The 25422-nt window shown below is 37.5% G+C and overlaps 1 protein-coding gene and 1 long non-coding RNA gene across 10 annotated transcripts in view; one reads left to right on the forward strand and one right to left on the reverse strand.

Moving 5' to 3' along the window:
- Positions 1-25422, forward strand: part of LOC101889073 (polypyrimidine tract-binding protein 2-like) — a 420192-nt gene that overhangs the window by 15342 nt on the left and 379428 nt on the right. The gene's annotated exons all lie outside the window — the stretch shown is intronic.
- Positions 18225-19526, reverse strand: LOC131801170 (uncharacterized). The gene is made up of 2 exons (XR_009341725.1): positions 18825-19526; positions 18225-18761 (listed from the first exon to the last, which is right to left on the reverse strand). It is a non-coding gene; the product is annotated as an uncharacterized LOC131801170 (long non-coding RNA).

The following is a 25422-nucleotide window of genomic DNA, read 5'->3' on the forward strand; positions in this document are numbered from 1 at the left end:
TTGGTATGCAAAGCCTTTCGGCAAACGAAGTTTTATTTTTTTTTTTGTTGGGTTACGGTTCAATGAATCTTTTTATGAATCATAATAATTCATTGATTTAGGAAGAAGAATTTATTTAGTGAATTAATTTCACAACAAAATTGAATTGAATAATTTTTGAAGATTTTCGTATACAATTGCATAAATTTGTAGAGATTTTTGGGGGAAAATGTAAAAAAATGAGTGAGGTATTTGGAAAAATAAATAAAAAGTAAATATTTAATTGAAGGAATAGACAAAGGAGACAACATTTGGCTATTCCTCCATAGAAAAAATTGTAATTTTAACGTTAAGTTTTACATCGCATTTCAAGTGTTCTTTATTAATGTTACTATATATTTGTGTTTCCTCCTTGGTGAATATTCTATCTCGATTGATCTTTGAAATCCTAGTTTTTCATAGAAAATATTTACTATTTACTATATACAGGGTTGCCCATATTCGACGGACCCATCTGGCAACGCCATAACTTTTGACAGAGATGTCACATCGCTTAATGACATACCGCGTTTGTCCGCGTCAGTCCAAGCTGATTTTTACCATGAACCAATACAAGCCACGCGGGCGCTCTGAAATAGTTGAAATTTACATTCAACAGAAGAAGTCAATTGTGAAAAAAATGTGAGAAATGCGCCTTCTTAGAACACAATTAACCGTTTATACGAAAATTTTTCGACTGGTAAGGCTCTTTCTAATCCGAGGAGGCCATATAAAAGTCGAACAAGGCGATCGGCCGAGAATATCGCTGCCGTACGAGCCAGTGTTGAGAGGTCCCCAAGAACATCCCAAAAACGCCGTTCTCAGCAGTTGGGCAGGGCTCGGTCCACTTTACAACGGATTATTCGCATTGATTTGCATTTGTTCCCGTACAAAATTCAATTGACGCAAAGAATGTTGCCTGCGGACAAGCCTCGTCGATTGGAATGGGCCCAAAGAGAGTCATGGCTTATTAAGCTTCTTGATAATGATGGACTTATAGAACTAGCCGTTTTTAAGACCGTAATATTGTTGGAGGAGTCTCCTCATCAATAGCTTCCCACCAGCAAATAATATTTTGAAGAGACTTACAAATAACCGATATTGAATCCCTACAGCAAATGTATAAACTAGATTTCAGAAGCCAGGAATTGAAATATCACACGTTTTAAGCCCGCTATAATCCGAACTTGTTGCGAGGAGGTTTCTTATCAATAGCTTTCCATGAACAGATTATATTGTGCAATAACTTACCAAGGACCGATAATTTATTCCTATAACAAATGTATCAATTATGATTCAGAAAAATCGGTCCGATTAGCAGGGCCACCAGAAGGTATCTTTCTGTCTGTGCATAAAAGGCGAAATCGCTTGCTAATAATTTGCTATGGCTTCAGCCTTGTCATCAATTAATTTTTATACCCTCCACCATAGAATGGAGGGTATATTAAGTTTGACATTACGTTTGTAACATCTGGAAATATACATTTTAGATCCCACAAAATATATATATTCCCGATCAGCATAAAATTCTATTTTGATTTTGCTATGTCCGTCCGTCTGTGGAAATCTCTCTAGCTTCCGAACTAAATGAAGCAGATTAATAAAATTTTCCTATAAATGCCTGCAGGACTTTTTGTATTGAAAATGGGAAGTGAAGGTCCCCGTTTTGGCATAGCACCCATATAATGGTACCTCCCTATTTTCGGTATTTTGGTGATTTAAACGACATTATTGACAAATTTGGTATTTGAGGTTCGTAATGGATACTACAGCATATGACAGAAAATTGTTTGTCAGGTCCACGCCTTCGTATAACCCCCCCTTTTAACGTCACTTCCCGATATTAGGTATTTTGATGATTTTAGCGACATTACTTACCAGAAATGTTTCAAATTGGGTATTTGAAGTTCGTAATGGATACTACAGCCTATGTCAGAAAATTGTCTGTGCAGGTCAACGCCTTCGTATACCCCCCATTTAACGTCACTTCCCGATATTAGGTATTTTGATGATTTTAGCGACATTATTTACCAGAAATGTTTGAAATTGAGTATTTGAAGTTCGTAATGGATACTACAGCCTATGACAGAAAATTGTCTGTGCAGGTCCACGTTTTGGTATAGCCCCCCATATAACGGTATCTCCCTATATTTGATATTTTGATGATTTTAGCTACATTATTTACCGATTTTCTTAAAGTTTCGCATTGTAATGGCTTATGACAAAGGTTGCCTATGCAGGTCCAAGTCGTCGTATAAATCCTAATGTAACGGCTGCATTCGATATTTTTAAGATTTTAACAGAATTTTTAATGGATTTTTTTTTTTTTTTTTTTTTTGAAAATTGCCAAATTCGTTGCAAATAGTTAAGGGTTCACCTTTTTACTAGTTTTTTTTTTGTTTGATTTCTTCATGAAATAACTAACAGGCTCTTTTGATTTTGATCTTGCTCAAGATGTATCATCTCCCATAACTATCCTCGTAACGCTCAAAGTCTTAAAGAAAATCTCAATTTTGTTCAATGCTTCGGACATTGAGAGCGGTATATCTTTCGGCCCCTTGGTAAATCCCTAAATTCTATTCTATTGACTGACTTTCTATTTTTTGTGTTGCTGTTTCATGCCAAGCTTCTCTGTTATGGTCCCTCTCGAAGTCTTGCAAGAACTTAAGCCATGGTGATTTGAAGTACAAGTTTTTATAATAGGTTTCTGGTTCAGATTATTTGAAGTTCGTATCCAGATCCATTTGAAGGAATCCCATGGCCAAAAATTTCTAGAAAAAACGTAGAGATGTCGACCTCGCTGGAGTAAAAAAAGGGGTATGAGAACCTTTGCCCACACCAGCCCTCAGGTACGAGCGTGGGGACCTGGTTCTTCCTAAATAGCTAATTTTTTGCTTGTTGGACCACATCGGAAATGGTTTTCCGGTAGCCATTCGATTATTAAATTTGTGACCACACCAGATGGTTCCGTATTTTCCCCTATCTTTTTTGATTAAATCCCTTTTGTTTGAAGGGAGAGTATCCGATTTGGCATATCATAATACTTGTACCCTAATTTAATACTGCACATTGTAATATTTTTTAGAAACTTGGTGGAGTTCGAATATGGCCAATATCGGAGCACTCCTTTGCGAAAGAGTTAAGATCTAACAATGAGGGATGGTAGTACCCAATGTTCTTCAAACTTAGTTCATTTATATTCATTATATATTAGCTCTGGCCGTCCATTCCCCCAAAGGTTAAAATTAAAAAAAGCTTTTCTGCCATCATACAGGGTTGCCAATATTCGACGGACCTTTGGGCCATCTGGGACCATTCCAATCGAAGAGGCTTGTCCGCAGGCAACATTCTTTGCGTCAATTGAATTTTGTACGGGAACAAATGCAAATCAATGCGAATAATCCGTTGTAAAGTGGACCGAGCCATGCCCAACTGCTGAGAACGGCGTTTTTGGGATGTTCTTGGGGACCTCTCAACACTGGCTCGTACGGCAGCGATATTCTCGGCCGATCGCCTTGGTCGACTTTTATATGGCCTCTTCGGATTAGAAAGAGCCTTACCAGTCGAAAATTTTTCGTATAAACGCTTAATGGTGCTCTTAGAAGGCGCACTTCTCACATTCTTTAATGTTTTAAAAGCACGTTGAGTTTTCACAATTGACTTCTTCTGTTGAATGTAAATTTCAACTATTTCAGAGCGCTCGCGTGGCGTGTATTGGTTCATGGTAAATGTATACTAATATTCACAATTTTTTGCTAAAAGCGTATCAAAATAATATCCCAATATTGGCATTTTTGACGTATACCCTCAGCCAATGTATGTGGGGGACGTACCAGAAGCAATTGTCCGATATCTACCATTTTTGATGGACATATTGAGTTGTACTAAGTCGGATGGCATAGGATGTTAATTTTGCGTTTTATGAGCTTCGAGGATATTCAAAATGTTGACCCTTGTGGGCGAGGTACCAGAAGGAATGGACCGACATATCCAATCTCCATTGGGATGTGTGAAGAGAACCGGATGCTTATTTCCAATTTTTTGGGATATTCACAACGGTGACCCTTTGTGGGGGAGATATCAGAGGGACTGGGCCGATATATCCTATCTTCACATCAGATATTGTGTTGAGAGAAATAATCGGATGTGTGAAATATGAAGATAACCGGTTACTTATTTCGGATTTTATGATAGTTTTGGTTATTCAAAATTTCGACCCTTTGTGAGGGGAGGTACCAGAAGGAGTGGTCCAATATATTCCATCTTCACACCAGATATTGGGATAATGAAAATATTGTGATGAGTGTAATTGGAAGACAATCGGGATGTTACATCACATTTTATAAGACTTATAAGTATTAAAAATTTTGACTCATTGTGGAGGAAGTACTTAATGGAGTGAATCGATATTATCCATTTTCTCAACTGAACATTAGGATTTTGCAATGCTGGAGCAAAATCGAATTATCCTTTGTACAGTAAAATATTTTTTTTTAAATTTCGACCTTTTGTCGAACCTTTTGTTGTTGTCAGAATGAGTGGGCGGATATTACCCATCTTAGAACTCGATCAAAGTTTTATAAATATTACGATGTACCAAGTTTGGACCAAATTGAATATTCCCTTCGAGAGTTATCGTGCGCACCAGCCAGCAGACAGACTCCAAATGTCCTGAAACGGAGTTAGTCCAAAGAGAGCTAGGGTCTAAAACAGTTATTTCGATGAGGCACGTTTTGGCCTGTCAAATTATATGTACCCCCTCTAGCCATGTGGCTGAAGGTATAAAAATGTATAAAACTGAAAGAAGACGTAATGTTTGAACATTTATTTTATTTGACTTACTTCCCAAAACAGCATTACAAACCCAGCTAACTTCTTCTCCCTTGAGGTTATTTCAAAACGATGATGGATACAGCTCACAACATTTTTCGGTACGATTTAAAAGTTCATAATTCCTCAATTGAAATCCATTAATTTTAATCATGTTTTTTTACTCTTCATGATGAATTTCCAATGAAATCTCTGTCAAAAAGTCAGTTAATTATCATCTTCATGAAAACGAAAATCATAAAACGCTAACATTGACTTATTTTGGTTGAATGATGATGATGATGCGTAAGACGTACATACATACATAAAATGAAAAGGTAACACAAAGAATGCTTACGCACAATTGTAGCAGTGTGAGTTGAACATCTGTTTTTATACCAAAAATATAAAAAACGAACTCGACTTTGTATTTTTTTTATAGGTTAACGCACAAATCCAGCAGTACGCTTTAGTCGTCATTGTAAGACCTTGAATTGCGTGTTCATTATTATTTTTTGTTGTCTGACACTGTTGCTGTTCCGTTGTTGTTGCTGCCTTGATTCGTGTTAAGCGTGATTGATGATTTAGTGAGAAGCGGCTCCAAAACAATGAACAGGCAAGCGAGCAAAAAAAAAAACCTGGTCGGAACTTGGTTTATAGTGTAAGCCATCGGTTCCACCAACACCACACAGAGCCTATGACTAGTGGTGTTTTTCTTTTGTTGCTCGATATGACGATGACTTGGCTTGGGCCCTGGCGGCCATAGGCAATTCAAACCAGTCAACTATTTATGCTCTTTTTTGTTTCTGTTTCGATTTCCCTTTTATTACCTACACCACCAATTGGCTGGGCTTCCCTTCTCCTCCCCCTTCCCTCTACTTCCCCACCGATTTTGGTTCACAGCAATTCAGGTTATTAACGTGATTTTTTGTTTGTTGTTTTGTGTTTACATTAAAATTAGTTACTGGGCTTTGTTTGTTGGCTGTGGTTTGGTGTGCTGGTGTCGGCGGTGCGGTGCCACCCTTCTTTTTTTTTTTCTGCCAAAACTTGAGCCATTTCCCAGCTTTCTTCGTAGGGGCTCGGGTATGAAATAGTTTAGATATTTCATAATCGACAACCGACGATATCATCGTAACCAGTAATTCTCAGCCGTATTTGGTTTTTTGTTTGTGGTTTCGATTTGGTGTTTTTTTTTTTTCTTCTACTCTCGGCCCCTTTTGTTTCACTTTTATTCGAAGGCAAAAAGTTTTATTTATTTCCCGTTACCTGTAATGAACGAACTTAATTACATTTAAGTTGTATATGGTTAATGCTTAATTAACATTACGAAATATATAATTAATGATTTTTTTTTTTTTTGTTCAGACTTTAAGGGAAGAGTAGGCGTTCCTCAACGGATTGGGATATTCACTTAATTATTTATTTTAAATGGATTCTGTGAGGTGAAAATGGGTTATATGTCTGGAAACTATACAATGTCCGTCAAGATAAATTTAAATTTAATTAGCAGACACAAACCAATGCGATTTTTTTCTCTGGTTCGCAAAGGGTTAATAAAGAGAGAGGGAGAGAGAGAGTAGTAAACCAGAGAAAAATTAAAGATTAATTAAATTATATTAGTTTTCATCAAATTTCATAACTGGGCACAAATGAAAGGTCTCGAGGAGTACTTTCCGAATATATGGACCTTATGGCCCAAAAGAATTTCAGACTTAAGAAATTTTTGCATTTTCTGAAGAATTATCGCTCAATTTTAGGGAAACTGCAGATAAAAGGGTCCACAGAACAGAAACTAAACATGAAGCGGTGTCGAGGCTGGGCACAAATGAAAGGCCGCGAGGAGTAGTTTTCGAATACGTGGACCTTATAGTCAATTAGGAAATTTTCTGACGAATTATCGCTCAATTTTAGGGAAATTGCAGATAAAGAGATATTAACCCTTTTCGAACCGGAGAAAAAATCACCCTGGTTTGTTTGTGTTTATCAATTGGAAATTACTCTCCGAGATCTTTTATTTTTAGTTTCTGTACAGCGGGTCCCTTTATATGTAATTTCCCTAAATTTATCCGATACATTTTCAGAAAACTCGAAGAACGCCTAGTTTGAAAATAGAATGAATGCCTTTATGTTTCATATTTGCGAAAAGTACTCCCCGAGACCTTTAATTTAAGCTTAGCCTTATCCTCGAAAAAATTTTAACTTAATTGGGTGTTACTTCAGCCATATCATCAGCAACTTCTATGCTAACTTTCACCATCGGCTTGGAAGATGTATCCCCAGTTTTAACTCCTCGCAGATCATTTGGTTATAACTAAGAACCTACTGACTTCTCAAGATATTATGTTTTAAAGTTTCATAGAACCATTTGACTTTGTCTCAGGTTTTAAGGCAGGCCATTAAAAAATGCTCTTAAATTCCTCAAAATATTGGCCTTAGGGAAAAATTTTAAAAGGTCGACTGAATGCCATCTAATTGCAAATATTCCCACCTTCTCGCCTATTAGGACTCCTTGGTCTTCAGCTGACCTATAAACTCTACCACCTGCGTCTTCAGATGGTCTATAGAGAGTCCCTGATCTTCAACTGGCCTATAGAGACTCCCGGCCCTTCAGTTGACCTATAGACGCTTCCGGGACTTCAGGTCGAATATAGAGACTCCCGGAGCTTCAGTTTGTATACTGAAAAGCTTTTGTAAATGGAGAAGGTGTCCTGTCCTCCTTTCAGCTCGTCTATAGAGGAGGCTTCCTACCCCTCCTAACTCGCATAGCGAGAGAGACACCCTTTTTCAGCTCTCTTATTCCTCGGAGAAATCAGCTGAAATGTAAACAACTTCTTGAAAATTTCTCCTCGTGAATAGAGGCTCTCTCAGCCTTCAGCTCGAATATAGAAACTTCCTGGGCGTTTAGCTGGCCTATTGTGATACTTCAGTCTGTCTTCAAACTATACCGGGGCTTTATGTCGTCTATAGCAACTCTCGGGGCTTCAGCTAACCTATAGGACTCTTGTCTTGTCTCTTGGAGAAAGGTCACCTGGTCTGCTTTAACTCTTTGTGTAGAGATACACCGTGCGCCCTTCCACTTTCTACCCCTCTAAACTCGCCTAGGCAGAGAGACATCTCCCCCTTTTTAGCTCCCTTATTCCTTTGTGAATTCAGCTGGAATGTAGAACATTTCTTGGCCTTCAGCTCGTCAATAGAGGCTCCCTGAGCCTTCAGCTCGAATATAGAAACTTCCTGGGCCTTTAGTTGGCCTATAGTGGGACTTCAGTTGGTCTATAAACTATCCCGGGGCTTTAGGTGGCCTGTATTCCAAAACATACTAAAACTTTTCAAATAAAAAAAAAGTTATTTTGATTGCTTTGCTAATTGCACTTAAATTTATATTACGCATCAATATTGAATATGAAGCCAAATAATATGGTACATTATGCCTGCCAAAAAAAATTTGCTGCTGGTTTAACAACACATGTATAGATGAATTTGTCACAATCTGTAGGTCATTGTTTTAAGATTCGTACATTCACACCTTCCTTTCAAAGAAATTTACGACGGAGATTTTTTTCTGTTAGTACTTACTTGGCATGTGTTTTGAAATTTCCCCTTTTTTTAAATCAATTTGTGGTAACAGAACAGGTTTACTTACATGAGGCTATGATGCACTTATCGTAAGTGTAAAACGCATTAAACATTTTAACATGACCATGAATAATCCATGATATCAGTGTAATAATATCACCAAGGCCAAAATAAAACAACTAAAAATGTTTTCAGTTGCGTAAGGAGTAACCACTGTTGTCAGTTTAGTGCTCTGCAAAAAGGACCGATGTCCTTTCTGCCAAGAGGTTGCTTAGAACTTAAAAAATAATCTATATACGGACGACCTCTGCGGCTTTTTTAAAGTTGAGCCATGCTGTCTTCTATTGGACAATTTACGGGTATATATTTGCCAATTTTTATCGAGAACGGCTAAGATTTATAGCTCCCATATATATCCTTAATCCGATTTCAGTTTTTATACCCTACACCACAAGGTGGTCAGGGTATTATGTCTTTGTGCATTTGTTTGTTATAAGTTAAAGGGAAACGAGATAGACCCATAGTTTCTTCGATGATCTGCATAGAATCACATTCTGAGTCGATTTATGCATGTCCGTCCGTCTGTCCATGCATTTTTGTAAACAAAGTACAGTTCGCAATTATTGCCCGATCCAGATGAAATTTTGCACAAATCATTTGTTTGGCCCAAGGACGAACCCTATTGAAATTGGAGATAATCGGTCGAAATTTAGATATAGCTCCCATATATATCTTCGTCCGATTTGCCTTTTATTGTGCACCAAATGTATAATATCAGCCCGAACAGTATGAAATTTTGCACATACCACCAAATTAGGCCTGAAAATAAGTATGCCAAATTTGATCGAAATCGGTTCAGATATAGCTATAGCTCCCATATATATTATTCATCCGATTTGTTATTTTTGTACTTCGCAGCCGTAATATGCACTCTGTTACAACAATATTTGGGGAAATACATCAAATACAGCCCAGAAATACATTTGCCAAATTTTGTCGAGATCGGTTCAGATTTGGATATAGCTCCCATATATAACTTCGTCCGATTTACCTTTTATTGTGCACCAAACGTCTAATATTTGTACAAATGGGATGGAATTTGGCACTTACGACCGAATTGAGTCTAGAAGCTAGTATGTCAAATTTGGTGAAGATCGGTTCAGATATAGCTATAGCTTCCATATATATTATTCATCCGATTTGTAATAATATGCACTCTGTAACAACGATATTCAGGGAAATCTATCAAATACAGCTCAAAAATATCTTTGCCAAATTTAATCGAGATCGGTTCCGATTTGGATATGGGAGCTATATATATCGGATTTCAAATTAATTTTGCACCACATGAGCAATACAAGTCCGAATTTAGCGTGTATGATTGAATTCTCCCATAAAAACTTTTAATTGTTATGTGGAGCTCAACTAAATTAGCAAAGTGGTGTAGAATATCATAAAATCGGCCCCGCCTGACTTTAGGACTTTCTTTACTGGTTTTCAGTGAACTGAATTTCGGGATGTACGTTTTCATTTTGTGCAACTCGTGTCCGTAATATATCTTTTTAATACATGATAATCCTTCTCCAAGTGATACATTGTACTCTTCAGCTAACTATAACTGTTCTAAAGCCAAATTTTGATAGGTGGTATGAGCTACTTGAAATAAATTCTTTTGTTGCGGGAGCTGTACTGTAATATGCATAGTCGTGAAGGGTATAGTCGGCCCCGGCCGACTTTTGACTTTTCCTTACTTGTTTTGTCCTTGGGAATATTTTCAATATGCAGACATTGGTGTTCTTCAAAAATATCAAATCAGGTATCTTTATTAGATATGTTTCTCCAGTCACCGATTTTATTGACAGCAGTTAAAATTTCCATTTTGCATTTCGAGATTATTGTGGTCAATGTTTTTTTTTTTTTTTTTGCATTATTCTGCTGAATTACCGAATGTAATTTTGTCGGTGTATTGCTGCGCACATGATTGTGTGAAGAGAAGTTGTGCAAAAATTGCTTATTTTACTAGGGATTTGATTTCAACGCCGGCCATCGTCTGACCATTACACAGTCGTGTATTGCAGTTTTTTTTTTCTAGTGCAATCTGATTTTATATTAAATTCTTAGTATGTATGTGTGTGTATTTTACTCATCGCGACTGACAAAAATTTTTGCTGTATGCCCTATCATATTTTCATAGTTTATTTTCCATCGTAAATGCGAAGAATGAACGAGAGAAAGATCTTAAATTACAAATATGGTGCTAATTGAAATATATACACAAAATAAAAAATAAATTGTAAAACGGAGGGATGGGTATCCGAAGTTTTGCGTGGCCATTGTGTGCTGGAAATGAAGCGAGGAATTTCATTTTGTAACCATTCTTGGGTGGTGCTGAGTCCTGTTGGAATGTCTAAGGTCTGCGGCCAAAATGTTTGCGATAATATTCGGTATTTATTCTTATGCCACGGTCGATTAATACGAGCGGAGAGCGACCATTGGCTATGATGGCGGCCCACACCATCACCATGGCCGGCGCTTGAGTTCTGGTGGCCAACCGAAGGTGCACCTTTTCAGCTGCCCTCTTTGGCAAGTAAACACGATCATTTCCTTTGTTTACAAACTGCTGGACAACAAATGTTTTCTAATCGGAGAGAACCAAATTCGGCAGTTCGCCACTTTCGGCTAAGCGAAGCAACTCTTTAGATCTTTTGAGTCTATTTTCGTTCTGATGCGGTGTAAGTTCTTGCACTTTTTGGAATTTCGATGGTTTTACCCCGAGCCCATTTTTCAATATTTGCCGAATGGAATATTGCTCACGAGCCATTTGTCGGCCACTGCGACACGGGTTTCGATCAAGTCGTTTCTTTACTTTTCGAGCCATTTCTGTTGGTGATGTTTCTGTTTTTTTCCGTCCACTTCCTTGACGTCGGACTACGCTATCGGTATCACGGTAACAAGCGAAGGTACGAGACACAAAAAATCTATTTATATTTAAATGCTGGAGTGCTCTAACGATAGCCTCTTGTGGTTTTCCAGCCAAATAAAAAGAAATCACACTATCACACTTGAATTCCATCACGAATGACTTTTTTCTGGAAAATCCTCACCAAAATGCTTTTGTACACTTGTAAACAATATAATGAGCTGTCACTGGAAAAATTTTAAAGGGTTGCCCATATTCGACGGACCCATGACCCATTCCAATCGACGAGGCTTGTCCGCAGGCAACATTCTTTGCGTCAATTGAATTTTGTACGGGAACAAATGCAAATCAATGCGAATAATCCGTTGTAAAGTGGAACGAGCCATGCCCAACTGCTGAGAACGGCGTTTTTGGGATGTTCTAGGGGACCTCTCAACGCTGGCTCGTACGGCAGCGATATTCTCGGCCGATCGCCTTGGTCGACTTTTATATGGCCTCTTCGGATTAGAAAGAGCCTTACCAGTCGAAAGTTTTTCGTATAAACGCTTAATGACTCCGTAAATTTAGTAGAAATCCATTCACATGTACAATGTAGTAGGGTAGCATAAGGTCGGCCCGCCCGAGTTTAAAAATAGGACTATTTAATTTGAATCAAATAGCATACCTATATTTTATCACATATACGAATAGCAACGTGTGAGACATTACTTAGAACCTACTTTACATTAACGGCAATTTTATTGGAATTCAAATATGGAACTTGTTCTTTGTAAAATGCACTTGAGAATTTTATGAGAATCGAATATTGTTTTAAAAATATATTTGGCAATTTAATGACTTGTTTTATTATTCCCCTAAGGGTTTCTAAAGTCAAGGCTAATGTACTGTCGGTCTGTCTGTGTGTGTTTGTTTGTCTAGTCGATTAGTGTTCTTAGTGGTGGCTGGCTAGGCTAGCCTAGCTGGATGTCTGTTCAGCAACACATACGTACGTAATAATTCTCAATAAGTTTCAAGTGGCATCCGTAGTGTGAGAAAAATGAACAAGCTGTTAAATGAAAAAAAAACTAAAAGAAATAAAATAAAATATTTTCAAATACCCAAGGGGTTAAATATTTTTTATTTTTATTTTTTTTTGTCCAATAAAATCTATTTTCGAATTTATAGTGGGAACCAATTGTGCTGTAGTAAATAACATCAACCGTGGACTATTATTATGGTCGTCCAGCATTGGAACCCAAACAAAGGAATTTCTAATTGTGATTTTTTTCTATGTGCGACTGTGTCTCGCTTTTTTCCAAATTGCCTATCCATTCACTAAATAAACACCCACACTTAAGAACGTGCAGCACAAAAGCAACAACATTAATATCTAATGAAATAAATTTTGAAAATTTTCATTAATTTTCCCAACACCTCCAACATACCTCCCCCTGCCCCATTAAGTAGCAGCCTATATATCTTGTGTTTTTTTCTACTTTGCTATTTTATTGACCTAATCGTCGAACAAACCAAAGAAAAAACGTTTATCGCAAGACGCTTAAAAACCCCAATATCATTTCGGTGTCTCTACAAATGCCAATGGCCAAGTTCTTTGCCTTTGTTGTTGTTGGTGCTGCTGCCGCTGCTGCCTTTTCATTCGTTTGTGTGCATTATTGCTTCTGCTTGAATAGATTTTCTATCAGATCAATTCCTTTGGATCAGATCAAACACTCTCGCATAATTTGTTGCCTGGCACAGACATTTGCTACTGTTGCTAGCGCACAGTGCCTCGCAACCATATCTTATGCCACTTAATTTAGATTGCCTGGTGTGAACGAACTATTATGAATTATTGTGGCGCTCACATGTGCGCTGCTGTGATACGACGAACGAACGAACGATTCGCCTTATTTATAATGAGGTGTGTCATCTTTTCACACTTGAAACAGAAGCTAATTATTTAATAGTCATTTAGATAAATGAATGGCTTCATTTGTGATTAACATGAAAATATTAATAATTTTTCGTTTGTGTTGAACGAAGTTTTTAGAAAAAAACAAAATATGAATGAAATTCAGAAAATAAAACAAAATTTAATTTCGTAATATTTATTTAAGTTTTCTTAAGGAATTTCGGGGATTTTAAAAAGCCTATAAATATAAGACATTAAAAAGGAATTGTTTTTACAGAATACTTACATCGGAAAGCTATAAGATATACGATTCTTTTAATAATTTGGAATGTCAAAAGAAATCAAGTAATATTTCACATTAGATTCTTATTTAGTACTCCCAACGACGCACAGAGGGGTGAAATCTTAAAACAGAGATTAATTAAAAATAAAATTTATCTTTTGGAATCATAAGGATAAGGATGGTTGTCACTATTTTAGAATAAAAAAGTTTTAAAAACAGCAAATAAAAAAATGTTTCAAAAAAAAAAAAATAATTCAAAATATGACCATATTTTCACCATATCCGATATTTATATGGAGGTTAAAAAATTATATCGAGAAGGTCATGTGCGTGAAAATAAATTTAAATTTAAATTCTACTACTTTGATTTTTCGCTTACCAACACTGGTTTTCTCTCAGAGATAAATTTAAATTTAACTACATTTTCGTGAGAGTAAATTTAAATTTAACTCAAAAGTGCTTGTTGTGAAAGAAAATAAAAGTTAAAATTATGAAAATAATATAACAATAAAATGTTATATGAATTGTATTAAAAATTAATAATTATAAGAACTTTGGCCAGAACAAGAAAAGTGGCCAGACTTATATTTCCTATGGTCACTGTAGGAGAAATGGGTTTGGACCCACTGTGGGAAAATGGTTAGGGATGCGCCTTTATGGTGTCCATTTTCGGAAAGAGCATCGAAAATGCTCCTAGACCAATGATTCTCATAATCCAAACCCATCTGGAATTCCCACTGTGGCCAGATTTATATTTCATATGGTCACTGTAGGAGAAATTGGTTTGGACCCACTGTGGAAAAATGGTTAGGGATGCACCCTTATGGTGTCCATTTTCGGAAAGAGCATCGAAAATGCTCCTAGACCAATGATTCTCATAATCCAAACCCATCTGGAATTCCCACAGTGGCCAGATTTATATTTCATATGGTCACTGTAGGAGAAATGGGTTTGGACCCACTGTGAGAAAATGGTTAGGGATGCGCCTTTATGGTGTCCATTTTCGGAAAGAGCATCGAAAATGCTCCTAGACCAATGATTATCATAATCCAAACCCATCTGGAATTCCCACAGTGGCCAGATTTATATTTCATATGGTCACTGTAGGAGAAATGGGTTTGGACCCACTGTGGGAAAATGGTTAGGGATGCGCCTTTATGGTGTCCATTTTCGGAAAGAGCATCGAAAATGATCCTAGACCAATGATTCTCATAATCCAAACCCATCTGGAATTCCCACAGTGGCCAGATTTATATTTCATATGGTCACTGTAGGAGAAATGGGTTTGGACCCACTGTGGGAAAATGGTTAGGGATGCGCCTTTATGGTGTCCATTTTCGGAAAGAGCATCGAAAATGCTCCTAGACCAATGATTCTCATAATCCAAACCCATCTGGAATTCCCACAGTGGCCAGATTTATATTTCATATGGTCACTGTAGGAGAAATGGGTTTGGACCCACTGTGGGAAAATGGTTAGGGATGCGCCTTTATGGTGTCCATTTTCGGAAAGAGTATCGAAAATGCTCCTAGACCAATGATTCTCATAATCCAAACCCATCTGGAATTCCCACAGTGGCCAGATTTATATTTCATATGGTCACTGTAGGAGAAATGGGTTTGGACCCACTGTTGGAAAATGGTTAGGGATGCGCCATTATGGTGTCCATTTTCGGAAAGAGCATCGAAAATGCTCCTAGACCAATGATTCTCATAATCCAAACCCATCTGGAATTCCCACAGTGGCCAGATTTATATTTCATATGGTCACTGTAGGAGAAATGGGTTTGGACCCACTGTGGGAAAATGGTTAGGGATGCACCTTTATGGTGCTCATTTTCGGAAAGAGCATCGAAAATGCTCCTAGACCAATGATTCACATAAATCAAACCCATCTGGAATTCCCACAGTGGCCAGATTTATATTTCATATGGTCACTGTAGGAGAAATGGGTTTGGACCCACTGTGGGAAAATGGTTAGGGATGCACCTTTCTGGTGTCCATTTTCGGAAAGAGCATCGAAAATGCTGCTAGACCACTTAATCTCATAATCCAAACCCATCTGGAATTCCCACAGTGGCCAGATTTATATATCATATGGTCACTGTAGGAGAAATGGGTTTGGACCCACTGTGGGAAAATGGTTAGGGATGCGCCTTTATGGTGTTCATTTTCGGAAAGAGCATCGAAAATGCTCCTAGACCAATGATTCTCATAATCCAAACCCATCTGGAATTCCCACAGTGGCCAGATTTATATTTCATATGGTCACTGTAGGAGAAATGGGTTTGGACCCACTGTGGGAAAATGGTTAGGGATGCACCCTTATGGTGCCCATTTTCGGAAAGAGCATCGAAAATGCTCTTGACCACTTATTTTGAAAAACCAATCCTAAAAACCCCCATCCGACAATCTCACAGACGGTCGACTTAATTTTAATTTGATCACCATTTTATTGTTCTTATATTTTTAAGTCAGTTGCAATTTTTTTAATTGAAGTTCAACAAAAAATCTGCAATAGAATAATACGAAGGTATTATGTAATGGTTAAGCTATTTCTGCTACATTTTCATAATTAGCAGCTTTACCTAAAATTCTACTTGGTGTACACAACATCCCTAATATGGTAAAATTTGTTGTCGTCTGTAATATCCTAATTATCCAGGTACATCTAAAATATAAAAACGTTGTAAAAAAATTCAGAATGTTTAAATTTACAATAATAAACCACTTTACAAACATTTATTTGTTTATTTATTGTATTATTCATTTACATTTTCAACACACATAAAAGAAAATTGTAAATTGTCAATGTTGAAATACTTTTGCTTTAAAAAATACATATGTTTAAATTGCGCGGTGAATAACGTAATTTTTAAGATAAAAATTTTGATTATCATATGTAGTGTACATTCATTATTTTCAAATAAAAAATAATTTTTTTTGCAACAATAAATTAACATCGCAATTTATTAAATAATATATCCTCCTATCATTATAAAGAATGAAAAGTCACTATCAAATATTATTTATTTACTATATGTTAAAATTTTACTCATATTCTTCGATATTACCATACGTTACCACACGCAGCATTAGCAATTAGAAATTGCAACCCTGCTACATTTTTACAAAGCCGCCAAGTTGACAACATTGTGGCGGCAAAAAAGCAATAATTGTGATTGAATTGTGCTCAGTTGGCGCGGAAAAAACAACAAACAAACATCGTTTTTCAGACTAAAATTCTAGAATATTTTGCTTTTTTTGCTGTCAAATTATGAAAATCCAAGAAATTAAAACGCTTTTTGCCCATATCCATATCAAAGGTTTGAGCATAAATAGAGAAGGTGTCCCATTGCCTATGGCCGCTGGTTTAGTTGGACAAAATGCTGCCCGAGAAGCTGCTGATATAGTTGTGAATTTGACGAGAAACAAGAAAATGCTGGACTTGCCTTACAGCTGGAGTTAATATCCGGTACGGGCAACACTGCAACTGCTCTAGCTATTGCCCAGGAATTGGACAATAAGGTAACATTCTGTCCCGGAGATGTTCAGCAGCAAAATAAGAAAGACCGTGTTTCTCATAGAAAATTTGAGAGGTTTAATTGGTTTTAATGGAATGAGTGAAATTAAGGAAGCCTGAGGGTGAATTTACCGAACTCACAGAAAAAATGGAGGTGGATGACATCTACATTTGGCCAATAGTTGTGCCGTCAAGCGTTAAGGACGCAGTGACACCTTTGCAGCGGAATTTGACTTGGAGACCGAGGCTTGAATGTGTTATACGGTAAAACAAATAATTTAATTTTTCGGGTTTCCTTTGTTAACATTTCTTTTTGTTTGCTTCCAGTGGCACCAAAGACATTGCCTCATCTCATGGCATTCGATTGGAGTTACCTGATCCTTGGCTCTCATACGCACCTTACTATATCATTCCAGTGAAATATGGAACAATTCGTAAAATTGCGTGCCGAAATTGAAAACCCGCTTTTATCATTTTATCACATTGACTTCCAGTTGCTCACACCAGCCCATCAAATGGCCAAATGATGGTACATGCCCTATTCTTGGGTGCAAAACGTTCATCGAAACATCTGTCCGATAATTGACTCACACTGAAATAATTTCTATATTTCATACTTACTACATTCCTTACTTTAGAAATAAGAAAACAATGGTTTTCCTACCATTAATAGTGAATTTATTATGCCTAAATAAAGGCTCGAGCAAGACATATTTTCAAGGTGGCACGATAAAGTCAACTGTCTTTTTTGGCTACCAAAACCCAGTTTTAAAAACAAACGTTGTTTTATAAAAACAACAATAAAGGGATAAAGCCTGACCATTTTGCAACAACAGAATACTACGGTATCCCGAACAAACAAGCCACACTGTTCTAAAATAAATAATAAATATATTTATTTCGACAAAAATAAACATGAGTAGCATTAAAAATTTGTTAACCATTTTATAGTTTTCTCCTTCTTTGGTGGATTCCAGGCGGGAAAAAATCTTTTAACAAAAGAAGACTATGTACTGAATTCGACTACTTTGCTACCCCATTTAATAGGCGTAGGAGTGGAATATAGACATAGTTTTATATTCAAATACCTGCAGAAGTTGTCTCTCAATGAAAAGAAATATGTAGTAAAACTTTTCCTTAAAAAACTATTCTTCAAAACAATTGCTGCCATTGTTGTAATGTTCCTTGAACTAAATATTCTTCTACAATTATGATTTAAAAATATATTTCAGTCATTTCGATTGAGAAACATGGCAAGAATTCTTATTAGAGCGTTTAGTCTTTGAAAATCACAATTGCCAAATTTATGTCAGATCGGATCCGAAACGTTTGTTCTGGGAAGTCAATTACACTTGAATTTTCATGTTTCTTCTAGCCCTTTATTTGAAATTTTATGCAGAAAAAGGTTATATACACTGAAATACCGAAATGTCTACAGATCATTCGGTTGGAAGTAGATTAATTTCATTAATTGTGTATTCTTCTCGGATCATCAATATGTTCCAATATGTAATTTGTGTGCGACCATTCGCCTTGGCCATTTGATGGGCTGGTGTGAGCAACTGGAAGTCAATGTGATAAAATGATAAAGGCGGACTGTTCCAATTGAGGGTTTTCAATTTCGGCACGCAGTTTTACGAATTGTTCCATATTTCACTGGAATGATATAGTAAGGTGCGTATGAGAGCCAAGGATCAGGTAACTCCAATCGAATGCCATGAGATGAGGCAATGTCTTTGGTGCCACTGGAAGCAAACAAAAAGAAATGTTAACAAAGGAAACCCGAAAAATTAAATTATTTGTTTTACCGTATAACACATTCAAGCCTCGGTCTCCAAGTCAAATTCCGCTGCAAAGGTGTCACTGCGTCCTTAACGCTTGACGGCACAACTATTGGCCAAATGTAGATGTCATCCACCTCCATTTTTTCTGTGAGTTCGGTAAATTCACCCTCAGGCTTCCTTAATTTCACTCATTCCATTAAAACCAATTAAACCTCTCAAATTTTCTATGAGAAACACGGTCTTTCTTATTTTGCTGCTGAACATCTCCGGGACAGAATGTTACCTTATTGTCCAATTCCTGGGCAATAGCTAGAGCAGTTGCAGTGTTGCCCGTACCGGATATTAACTCCAGCTGTAAGGCAAGTCCAGCATTTTCTTGTTTCTCGTCAAATTCACAACTATATCAGCAGCTTCTCGGGCAGCATTTTGTCCAACTAAACCAGCGGCCATAGGCAATGGGACACCTTCTCTATTTATGCTCAAACCTTTGATATGGATATGGGCAAAAAGCGTTTTAATTTCTTGGATTTTCATAATTTGACAGCAAAAAAAGCAAAATATTCTAGAATTTTAGTCTGAAAAACGATGTTTGTTTGTTGTTTTTTCCGCGCCAACTGAGCACAATTCAATCACAATTATTGCTTTTTTGCCGCCACAATGTTGTCAACTTGGCGGCTTTGTAAAAATGTAGCAGGGTTGCAATTTCTAATTGCTAATGCTGCGTGTGGTAACGTATGGTAATATCGAAGAATATGAGTAAAATTTTAACATATAGTAAATAAATAATATTTGATAGTGACTTTTCATTCTTTATAATGATAGGAGGATATATTATTTAATAAATTGCGATGTTAATTTATTGTTGCAAAAAAAATTATTTTTTATTTGAAAATAATGAATGTACACTACATATGATAATCAAAATTTTTATCTTAAAAATTACGTTATTCACCGCGCAATTTAAACATATGTATTTTTTAAAGCAAAAGTATTTCAACATTGACAATTTACAATTTTCTTTTATGTGTGTTGAAAATGTAAATGAATAATACAATAAATAAACAAATAAATGTTTGTAAAGTGGTTTATTATTGTAAATTTAAACATTCTGAATTTTTTTACAACGTTTTTATATTTTAGATGTACCTGGATAATTAGGATATTACAGACGACAACAAATTTTACCATATTAGGGATGTTGTGTACACCAAGTAGAATTTTAGGTAAAGCTGCTAATTATGAAAATGTAGCAGAAATAGCTTAACCATTACATAATACCTTCGTATTATTCTATTGCAGATTTTTTGTTGAACTTCAATTAAAAAAATTGCAACTGACTTAAAAATATAAGAACAATAAAATGGTGATCAAATTAAAATTAAGTCGACCGTCTGTGAGATTGTCGGATGGGGGTTTTTAGGATTGGTTTTTCAAAATAAGTGGTCAAGAGCATTTTCGATGCTCTTTCCGAAAATGGGCACCATAAGGGTGCATCCCTAACCATTTTCCCACAGTGGGTCCAAACCCATTTCTCCTACAGTGACCATATGAAATATAAATCTGGCCACTGTGGGAATTCCAGATGGGTTTGGATTATGAGAATCATTGGTCTAGGAGCATTTTCGATGCTCTTTCCGAAAATGAACACCATAAAGGCGCATCCCTAACCATTTTCCCACAGTGGGTCCAAACCCATTTCTCCTACAGTGACCATATGATATATAAATCTGGCCACTGTGGGAATTCCAGATGGGTTTGGATTATGAGATTAAGTGGTCTAGCAGCATTTTCGATGCTCTTTCCGAAAATGGACACCAGAAAGGTGCATCCCTAACCATTTTCCCACAGTGGGTCCAAACCCATTTCTCCTACAGTGACCATATGAAATATAAATCTGGCCACTGTGGGAATTCCAGATGGGTTTGGATTATGAGAATCATTGGTCTAGGAGCATTTTCGATGCTCTTTCCGAAAATGGACACCATAAAGGCGCATCCCTAACCATTTTCCCACAGTGGGTCCAAACCCATTTCTCCTAAAGTGACCATATGAAATATAAATCTGGCCACTGTGGGAGTTCTAGATGGGTTTGGATTATGAGAATCATTGGTCTAGGAGCATTTTCGATGCTCTTTCCGAAAATGGACACCATAAAGGCGCATCCCTAACCATTTTCCCACAGTGGGTCCAAACCCATTTCTCCTACAGTGACCATATGATATATAAATCTGGCCACTGTGGGAATTCCAGATGGGTTTGGATTATGAGATTAAGTGGTCTAGCAGCATTTTCGATGCTCTTTCCGAAAATGGACACCAGAAAGGTGCATCCCTAACCATTTTCCCACAGTGGGTCCAAACCCATTTCTCCTACAGTGACCATATGAAATATAAATCTGGCCACTGTGGGAATTCCAGATGGGTTTGGATTATGAGAATCATTGGTCTAGGAGCATTTTCGATGCTCTTTCCGAAAATGGACACCATAAAGGCGCATCCCTAACCATTTTTCCACAGTGGGTCCAAACCAATTTCTCCTACAGTGACCATATGAAATATAAGTCTGGCCACAGTGGGAATTCCAGATGGGTTTGGATTATGAGAATAAGTGATCTATGAGCATTTTCGATGCTCTTTCCGAAAATGGACACCATAAAGGCGCATCCCTAACCATTTTCCCACAGTGGGTCCAAACCCATTTCTCCTACAGTGACCATATGAAATATAAATCTGGCCACTGTGGGAATTCCAGATGGGTTTGGATTATGAGAATAAGTGGTCTAGGAGCATTTTCGATGCTCTTTCCGAAAATGGACACCATAAAGGCGCATCCCTTACCATTTTCCCACAGTGGGTCCAAACACATTTCTCCTACAGTGACCATATGAAATATAAGTCTGGCCACTGTGGGAATTCCAGATGGGTTTGGATTATGAGAATCATTGGTCTAGGAGCATTTTCGATGCTCTTTCCGAAAATGGACACCATAAAGGCGCATCCCTAACCATTTTTCCACAGTGGGTCCAAACCAATTTCTCCTACAGTGACCATATGAAATATAAGTCTGGCCACAGTGGGAATTCCAGATGGGTTTGGATTATGAGAATAAGTGATCTATGAGCATTTTCGATGCTCTTTCCGAAAATGGACACCATAAAGGCGCATCCCTAACCATTTTCCCACAGTGGGTCCAAACCCATTTCTCCTACAGTGACCATATGAAATATAAATCTGGCCACTGTGGGAATTCCAGATGGGTTTGGATTATGAGAATCATTGGTCTAGGAGCATTTTCGATGCTCTTTCCGAAAATGGACACCATAAAGGCGCATCCCTAACCATTTTCCCACAGTGGGTCCAAACCCATTTCTCCTACAGTGACCATATGAAATATAAATCTGGCCACTGTGGGAATTCCAGATGGGTTTGGATTATGAGAATCATTGGTCTAGGAGCATTTTCGATGCTCTTTCCGAAAATGGACACCATAAAGGCGCATCCCTAACCATTTTCCCACAGTGGGTCCAAACCCATTTCTCCTTCAGTGACCATATGAAATATAAATCTGGCCACTGTGGGAATTCCAGATGGGTTTGGATTATGAGAATCATTGGTCTAGGAGAATTTTCGATGCTCTTTCCGAAAATGGACACCATAAAGACGCATCCCTAACCATTTTCCCACAGTGGGTCCAAACCCATTTCTCCTACAGTGACCATATGAAATATAAATCTGGCCACTGTGGGAATTCCAGATGGGTTTGGATTATGAGAATCATTGGTCTAGGAGCATTTTCGATGCTCTTTCCGAAAATGGACACCATAAAGGCGCATCCCTAACCATTTTCCCACAGTGGGTCCAAACCCATTTCTCCTACAGTGACCATATGAAATATAAATCTGGCCACTGTGGGAATTCCAGATGGGTTTGGATTATGAGAATCATTGGTCTAGGAGCATTTTCGATGCTCTTTCCGAAAATGGACACCATAAAGGCGCATCCCTAACCATTTTCCCACAGTGGGTCGAAACCCATTTCTCCTACAGTGACCATATGAAATATAAATCTGGCCACTGTGGGAATTCCAGATGGGTTTGGATTATGAGAATCATTGGTCTAGGAGCATTTTCGATGCTCTTTCCGAAAATGGACAGCATAAAGGCGCATCCCTAACCATTTTCCCACAGTGGGTCCAAACCCATTTCTCCTACAGTGACCATATGAAATATAAATCTGGCCACTGTGGGAATTCCAGATGGGTTTGGATTATGAGAATCGTTGGTCTAGGAGCATTTTCGATGCTCTTTCCGAAAATGGACACCATAAAGGCGCATCCCTAACCATTTTTCCACAGTGGGTCCAAACCAATTTCTCCTACAGTGACCATATGAAATATAAGTCTGGCCACAGTGGGAATTCCAGATGGGTTTGGATTATGAGAATAAGTGATCTATGAGCATTTTCGATGCTCTTTCCGAAAATGAACCCCATAAAGGTGCATCCCTAACCATTTTCCCACAGTGGGTCCAAACCCATTTATCCTACAGTGACCATAGGAAATATAAGTCTGGCCACTTTTCTTGTTCTGGCCAAAGTTCTTATAATTATTAATTTTTAATACAATTCATATAACATTTTATTGTTATATTATTTTCATAATTTTAACTTTTATTTTCTTTCACAACAAGCACTTTTGAGTTAAATTTAAATTTACTCTCACGAAAATGTAGTTAAATTTAAATTTATCTCTGAGAGAAAACCAGTGTTGGTAAGCGAAAAATCAAAGTAGTAGAATTTAAATTTAAATTTATTTTCACGCACATGAGAAGGTCTTAAAATTTTAAGATGGTGAAGATATTCAACTGATTTGCGGTGAAAGTACATTGATCTAATTTTTTGTTTTGTTTGTATTTTTTGTATATACCTCCCATATATCTTCAATCTTGTATATACCTCCCATATCCAATATAAGTTCAAATGACCTATATTTTGGTACATTACAGTCTAAAAGCAAGTAATTCAAATTTGGAAAATCGGTTCAGATATAGCTATAGCTCCCATATATATGTTTCATCCGATTTGGGGTTTTAAGTGCCTTACATGTGAATCCAGAAGAATGATATTTGGTATCGGACATTAGATACTGCTAGAAAATACCCCTGTCAAATTTTATTGAGATCGGTTCAGACTTGGATATAGCTCATGTTAGCCCAAATGAACTGAATTTTGGCAATTACGACTGAATTCATCCTGTAGTGTAAAGATAAAAAAATACAGCAACAAAGTCAAACGCCATAATTTTTACTTTTGCTCTGCGGTATTTTGGCCCATTCCCGGGGAAGCGTTTGTTTGAGGTGACCGACACTTTGATATTTTTTAGTGCCACCATTGATTTCCAAAATACTCCACATACACAATAGTGCAACGGATTGGTATCCGGAGATTTTGGTGGCCATTGTGCGCTGGAAATGAAGCGAGGGACCTTGTCTTGTAACCATTCTTGGGTGGCATTAATACAGGGTTACCCATATTCGACGGACCCATCTGGCAACGCCATAACTTTTGACAGAGATGTCACATCGCTTAATGACATACCGCGTTTGAAGCGTCAGTCCAAGCAGATTTTTACCATGAACCAATACACGCCCCGCGAGTGCTCTGAAATAGTTAAAATTTACATTCAACAGAAGAAGTCAATTGTGAAAACTCAACGTGTTTTTAAAACATTAAAAAATGTGAGAAGTGCGCCTTCTAAGAACACTATTAAGCGTTTATACGAACAATTTTCGACTGGTAAGGCTCTTTCTAATCCGAAGAGGCCATAAAAAAGTCGAGTAAGGCGATCGGCCGAGAATATCGCTGCCGTACGAGCCAGTGTTGAGAGGTCCCCAAGAACATACCAAAAACGCTGTTCTCAGAAGTTGGGCATGGCTCGGTCCACTTTACAACGGATTATTCGCATTGATTTGCATTTGTTCCCGTACAAAATTCAATTGACGCAAAGAATGTTGCCTGCGGACAAGCCTCGTCGATTGGAATGGGCCCAAAGAGTCATCGAAGTGGCCGAAGATGACGAGCAATTTTGGAACAAAATTATCATGTCCGATGAAGCCCATTTCACATTGAATGGGACCGTAAATAAGCAAAATTGCCGTTTTTACGCCACTGAAAATCCTCAGGAGATTCAAGAAGTGCCTCTTCATGACGAAAAAGTCACAGTTTGGTGCGGCGTTAGTGCGAAAGCGGTCATTGGGCCATTTTTCTTCCAAAATGAAAATGATCATGCTTTTACCATCAATCAGGAGCGTTATCGCGACATGATGACCAATTTTGTGATGCCAATTATTCGTCGAAAGCGTATGAAGCAGTTCTGGTTTCAAAAAGACGGTGCTCCACCGGACACAAGTCGCATAACAATCGATTTTCTGAAGAATTTGTTTCCGGGACGTTTGATGTCGAAAAGTGGTGATTTGGACTGGCCACCGCGTTCGCCCGATTTGACGCCGCCTGACTTCTTCTTGTGGCGATATTTGAAGTCAAAGGTTTACGTTAACAAGCCAAGGACCGTAGAAGAGCTCAAGGACAACATTCGTGAAGAAATAGCCGCTATTCCGGCCGAAATG

The sequence above is a fragment of the Musca domestica genome, unplaced genomic scaffold (assembly GCF_030504385.1).
Source record: "Musca domestica strain aabys unplaced genomic scaffold, Musca_domestica.polishedcontigs.V.1.1 1, whole genome shotgun sequence".
Classification (NCBI taxonomy): domain Eukaryota; kingdom Metazoa; phylum Arthropoda; class Insecta; order Diptera; family Muscidae; genus Musca; species Musca domestica.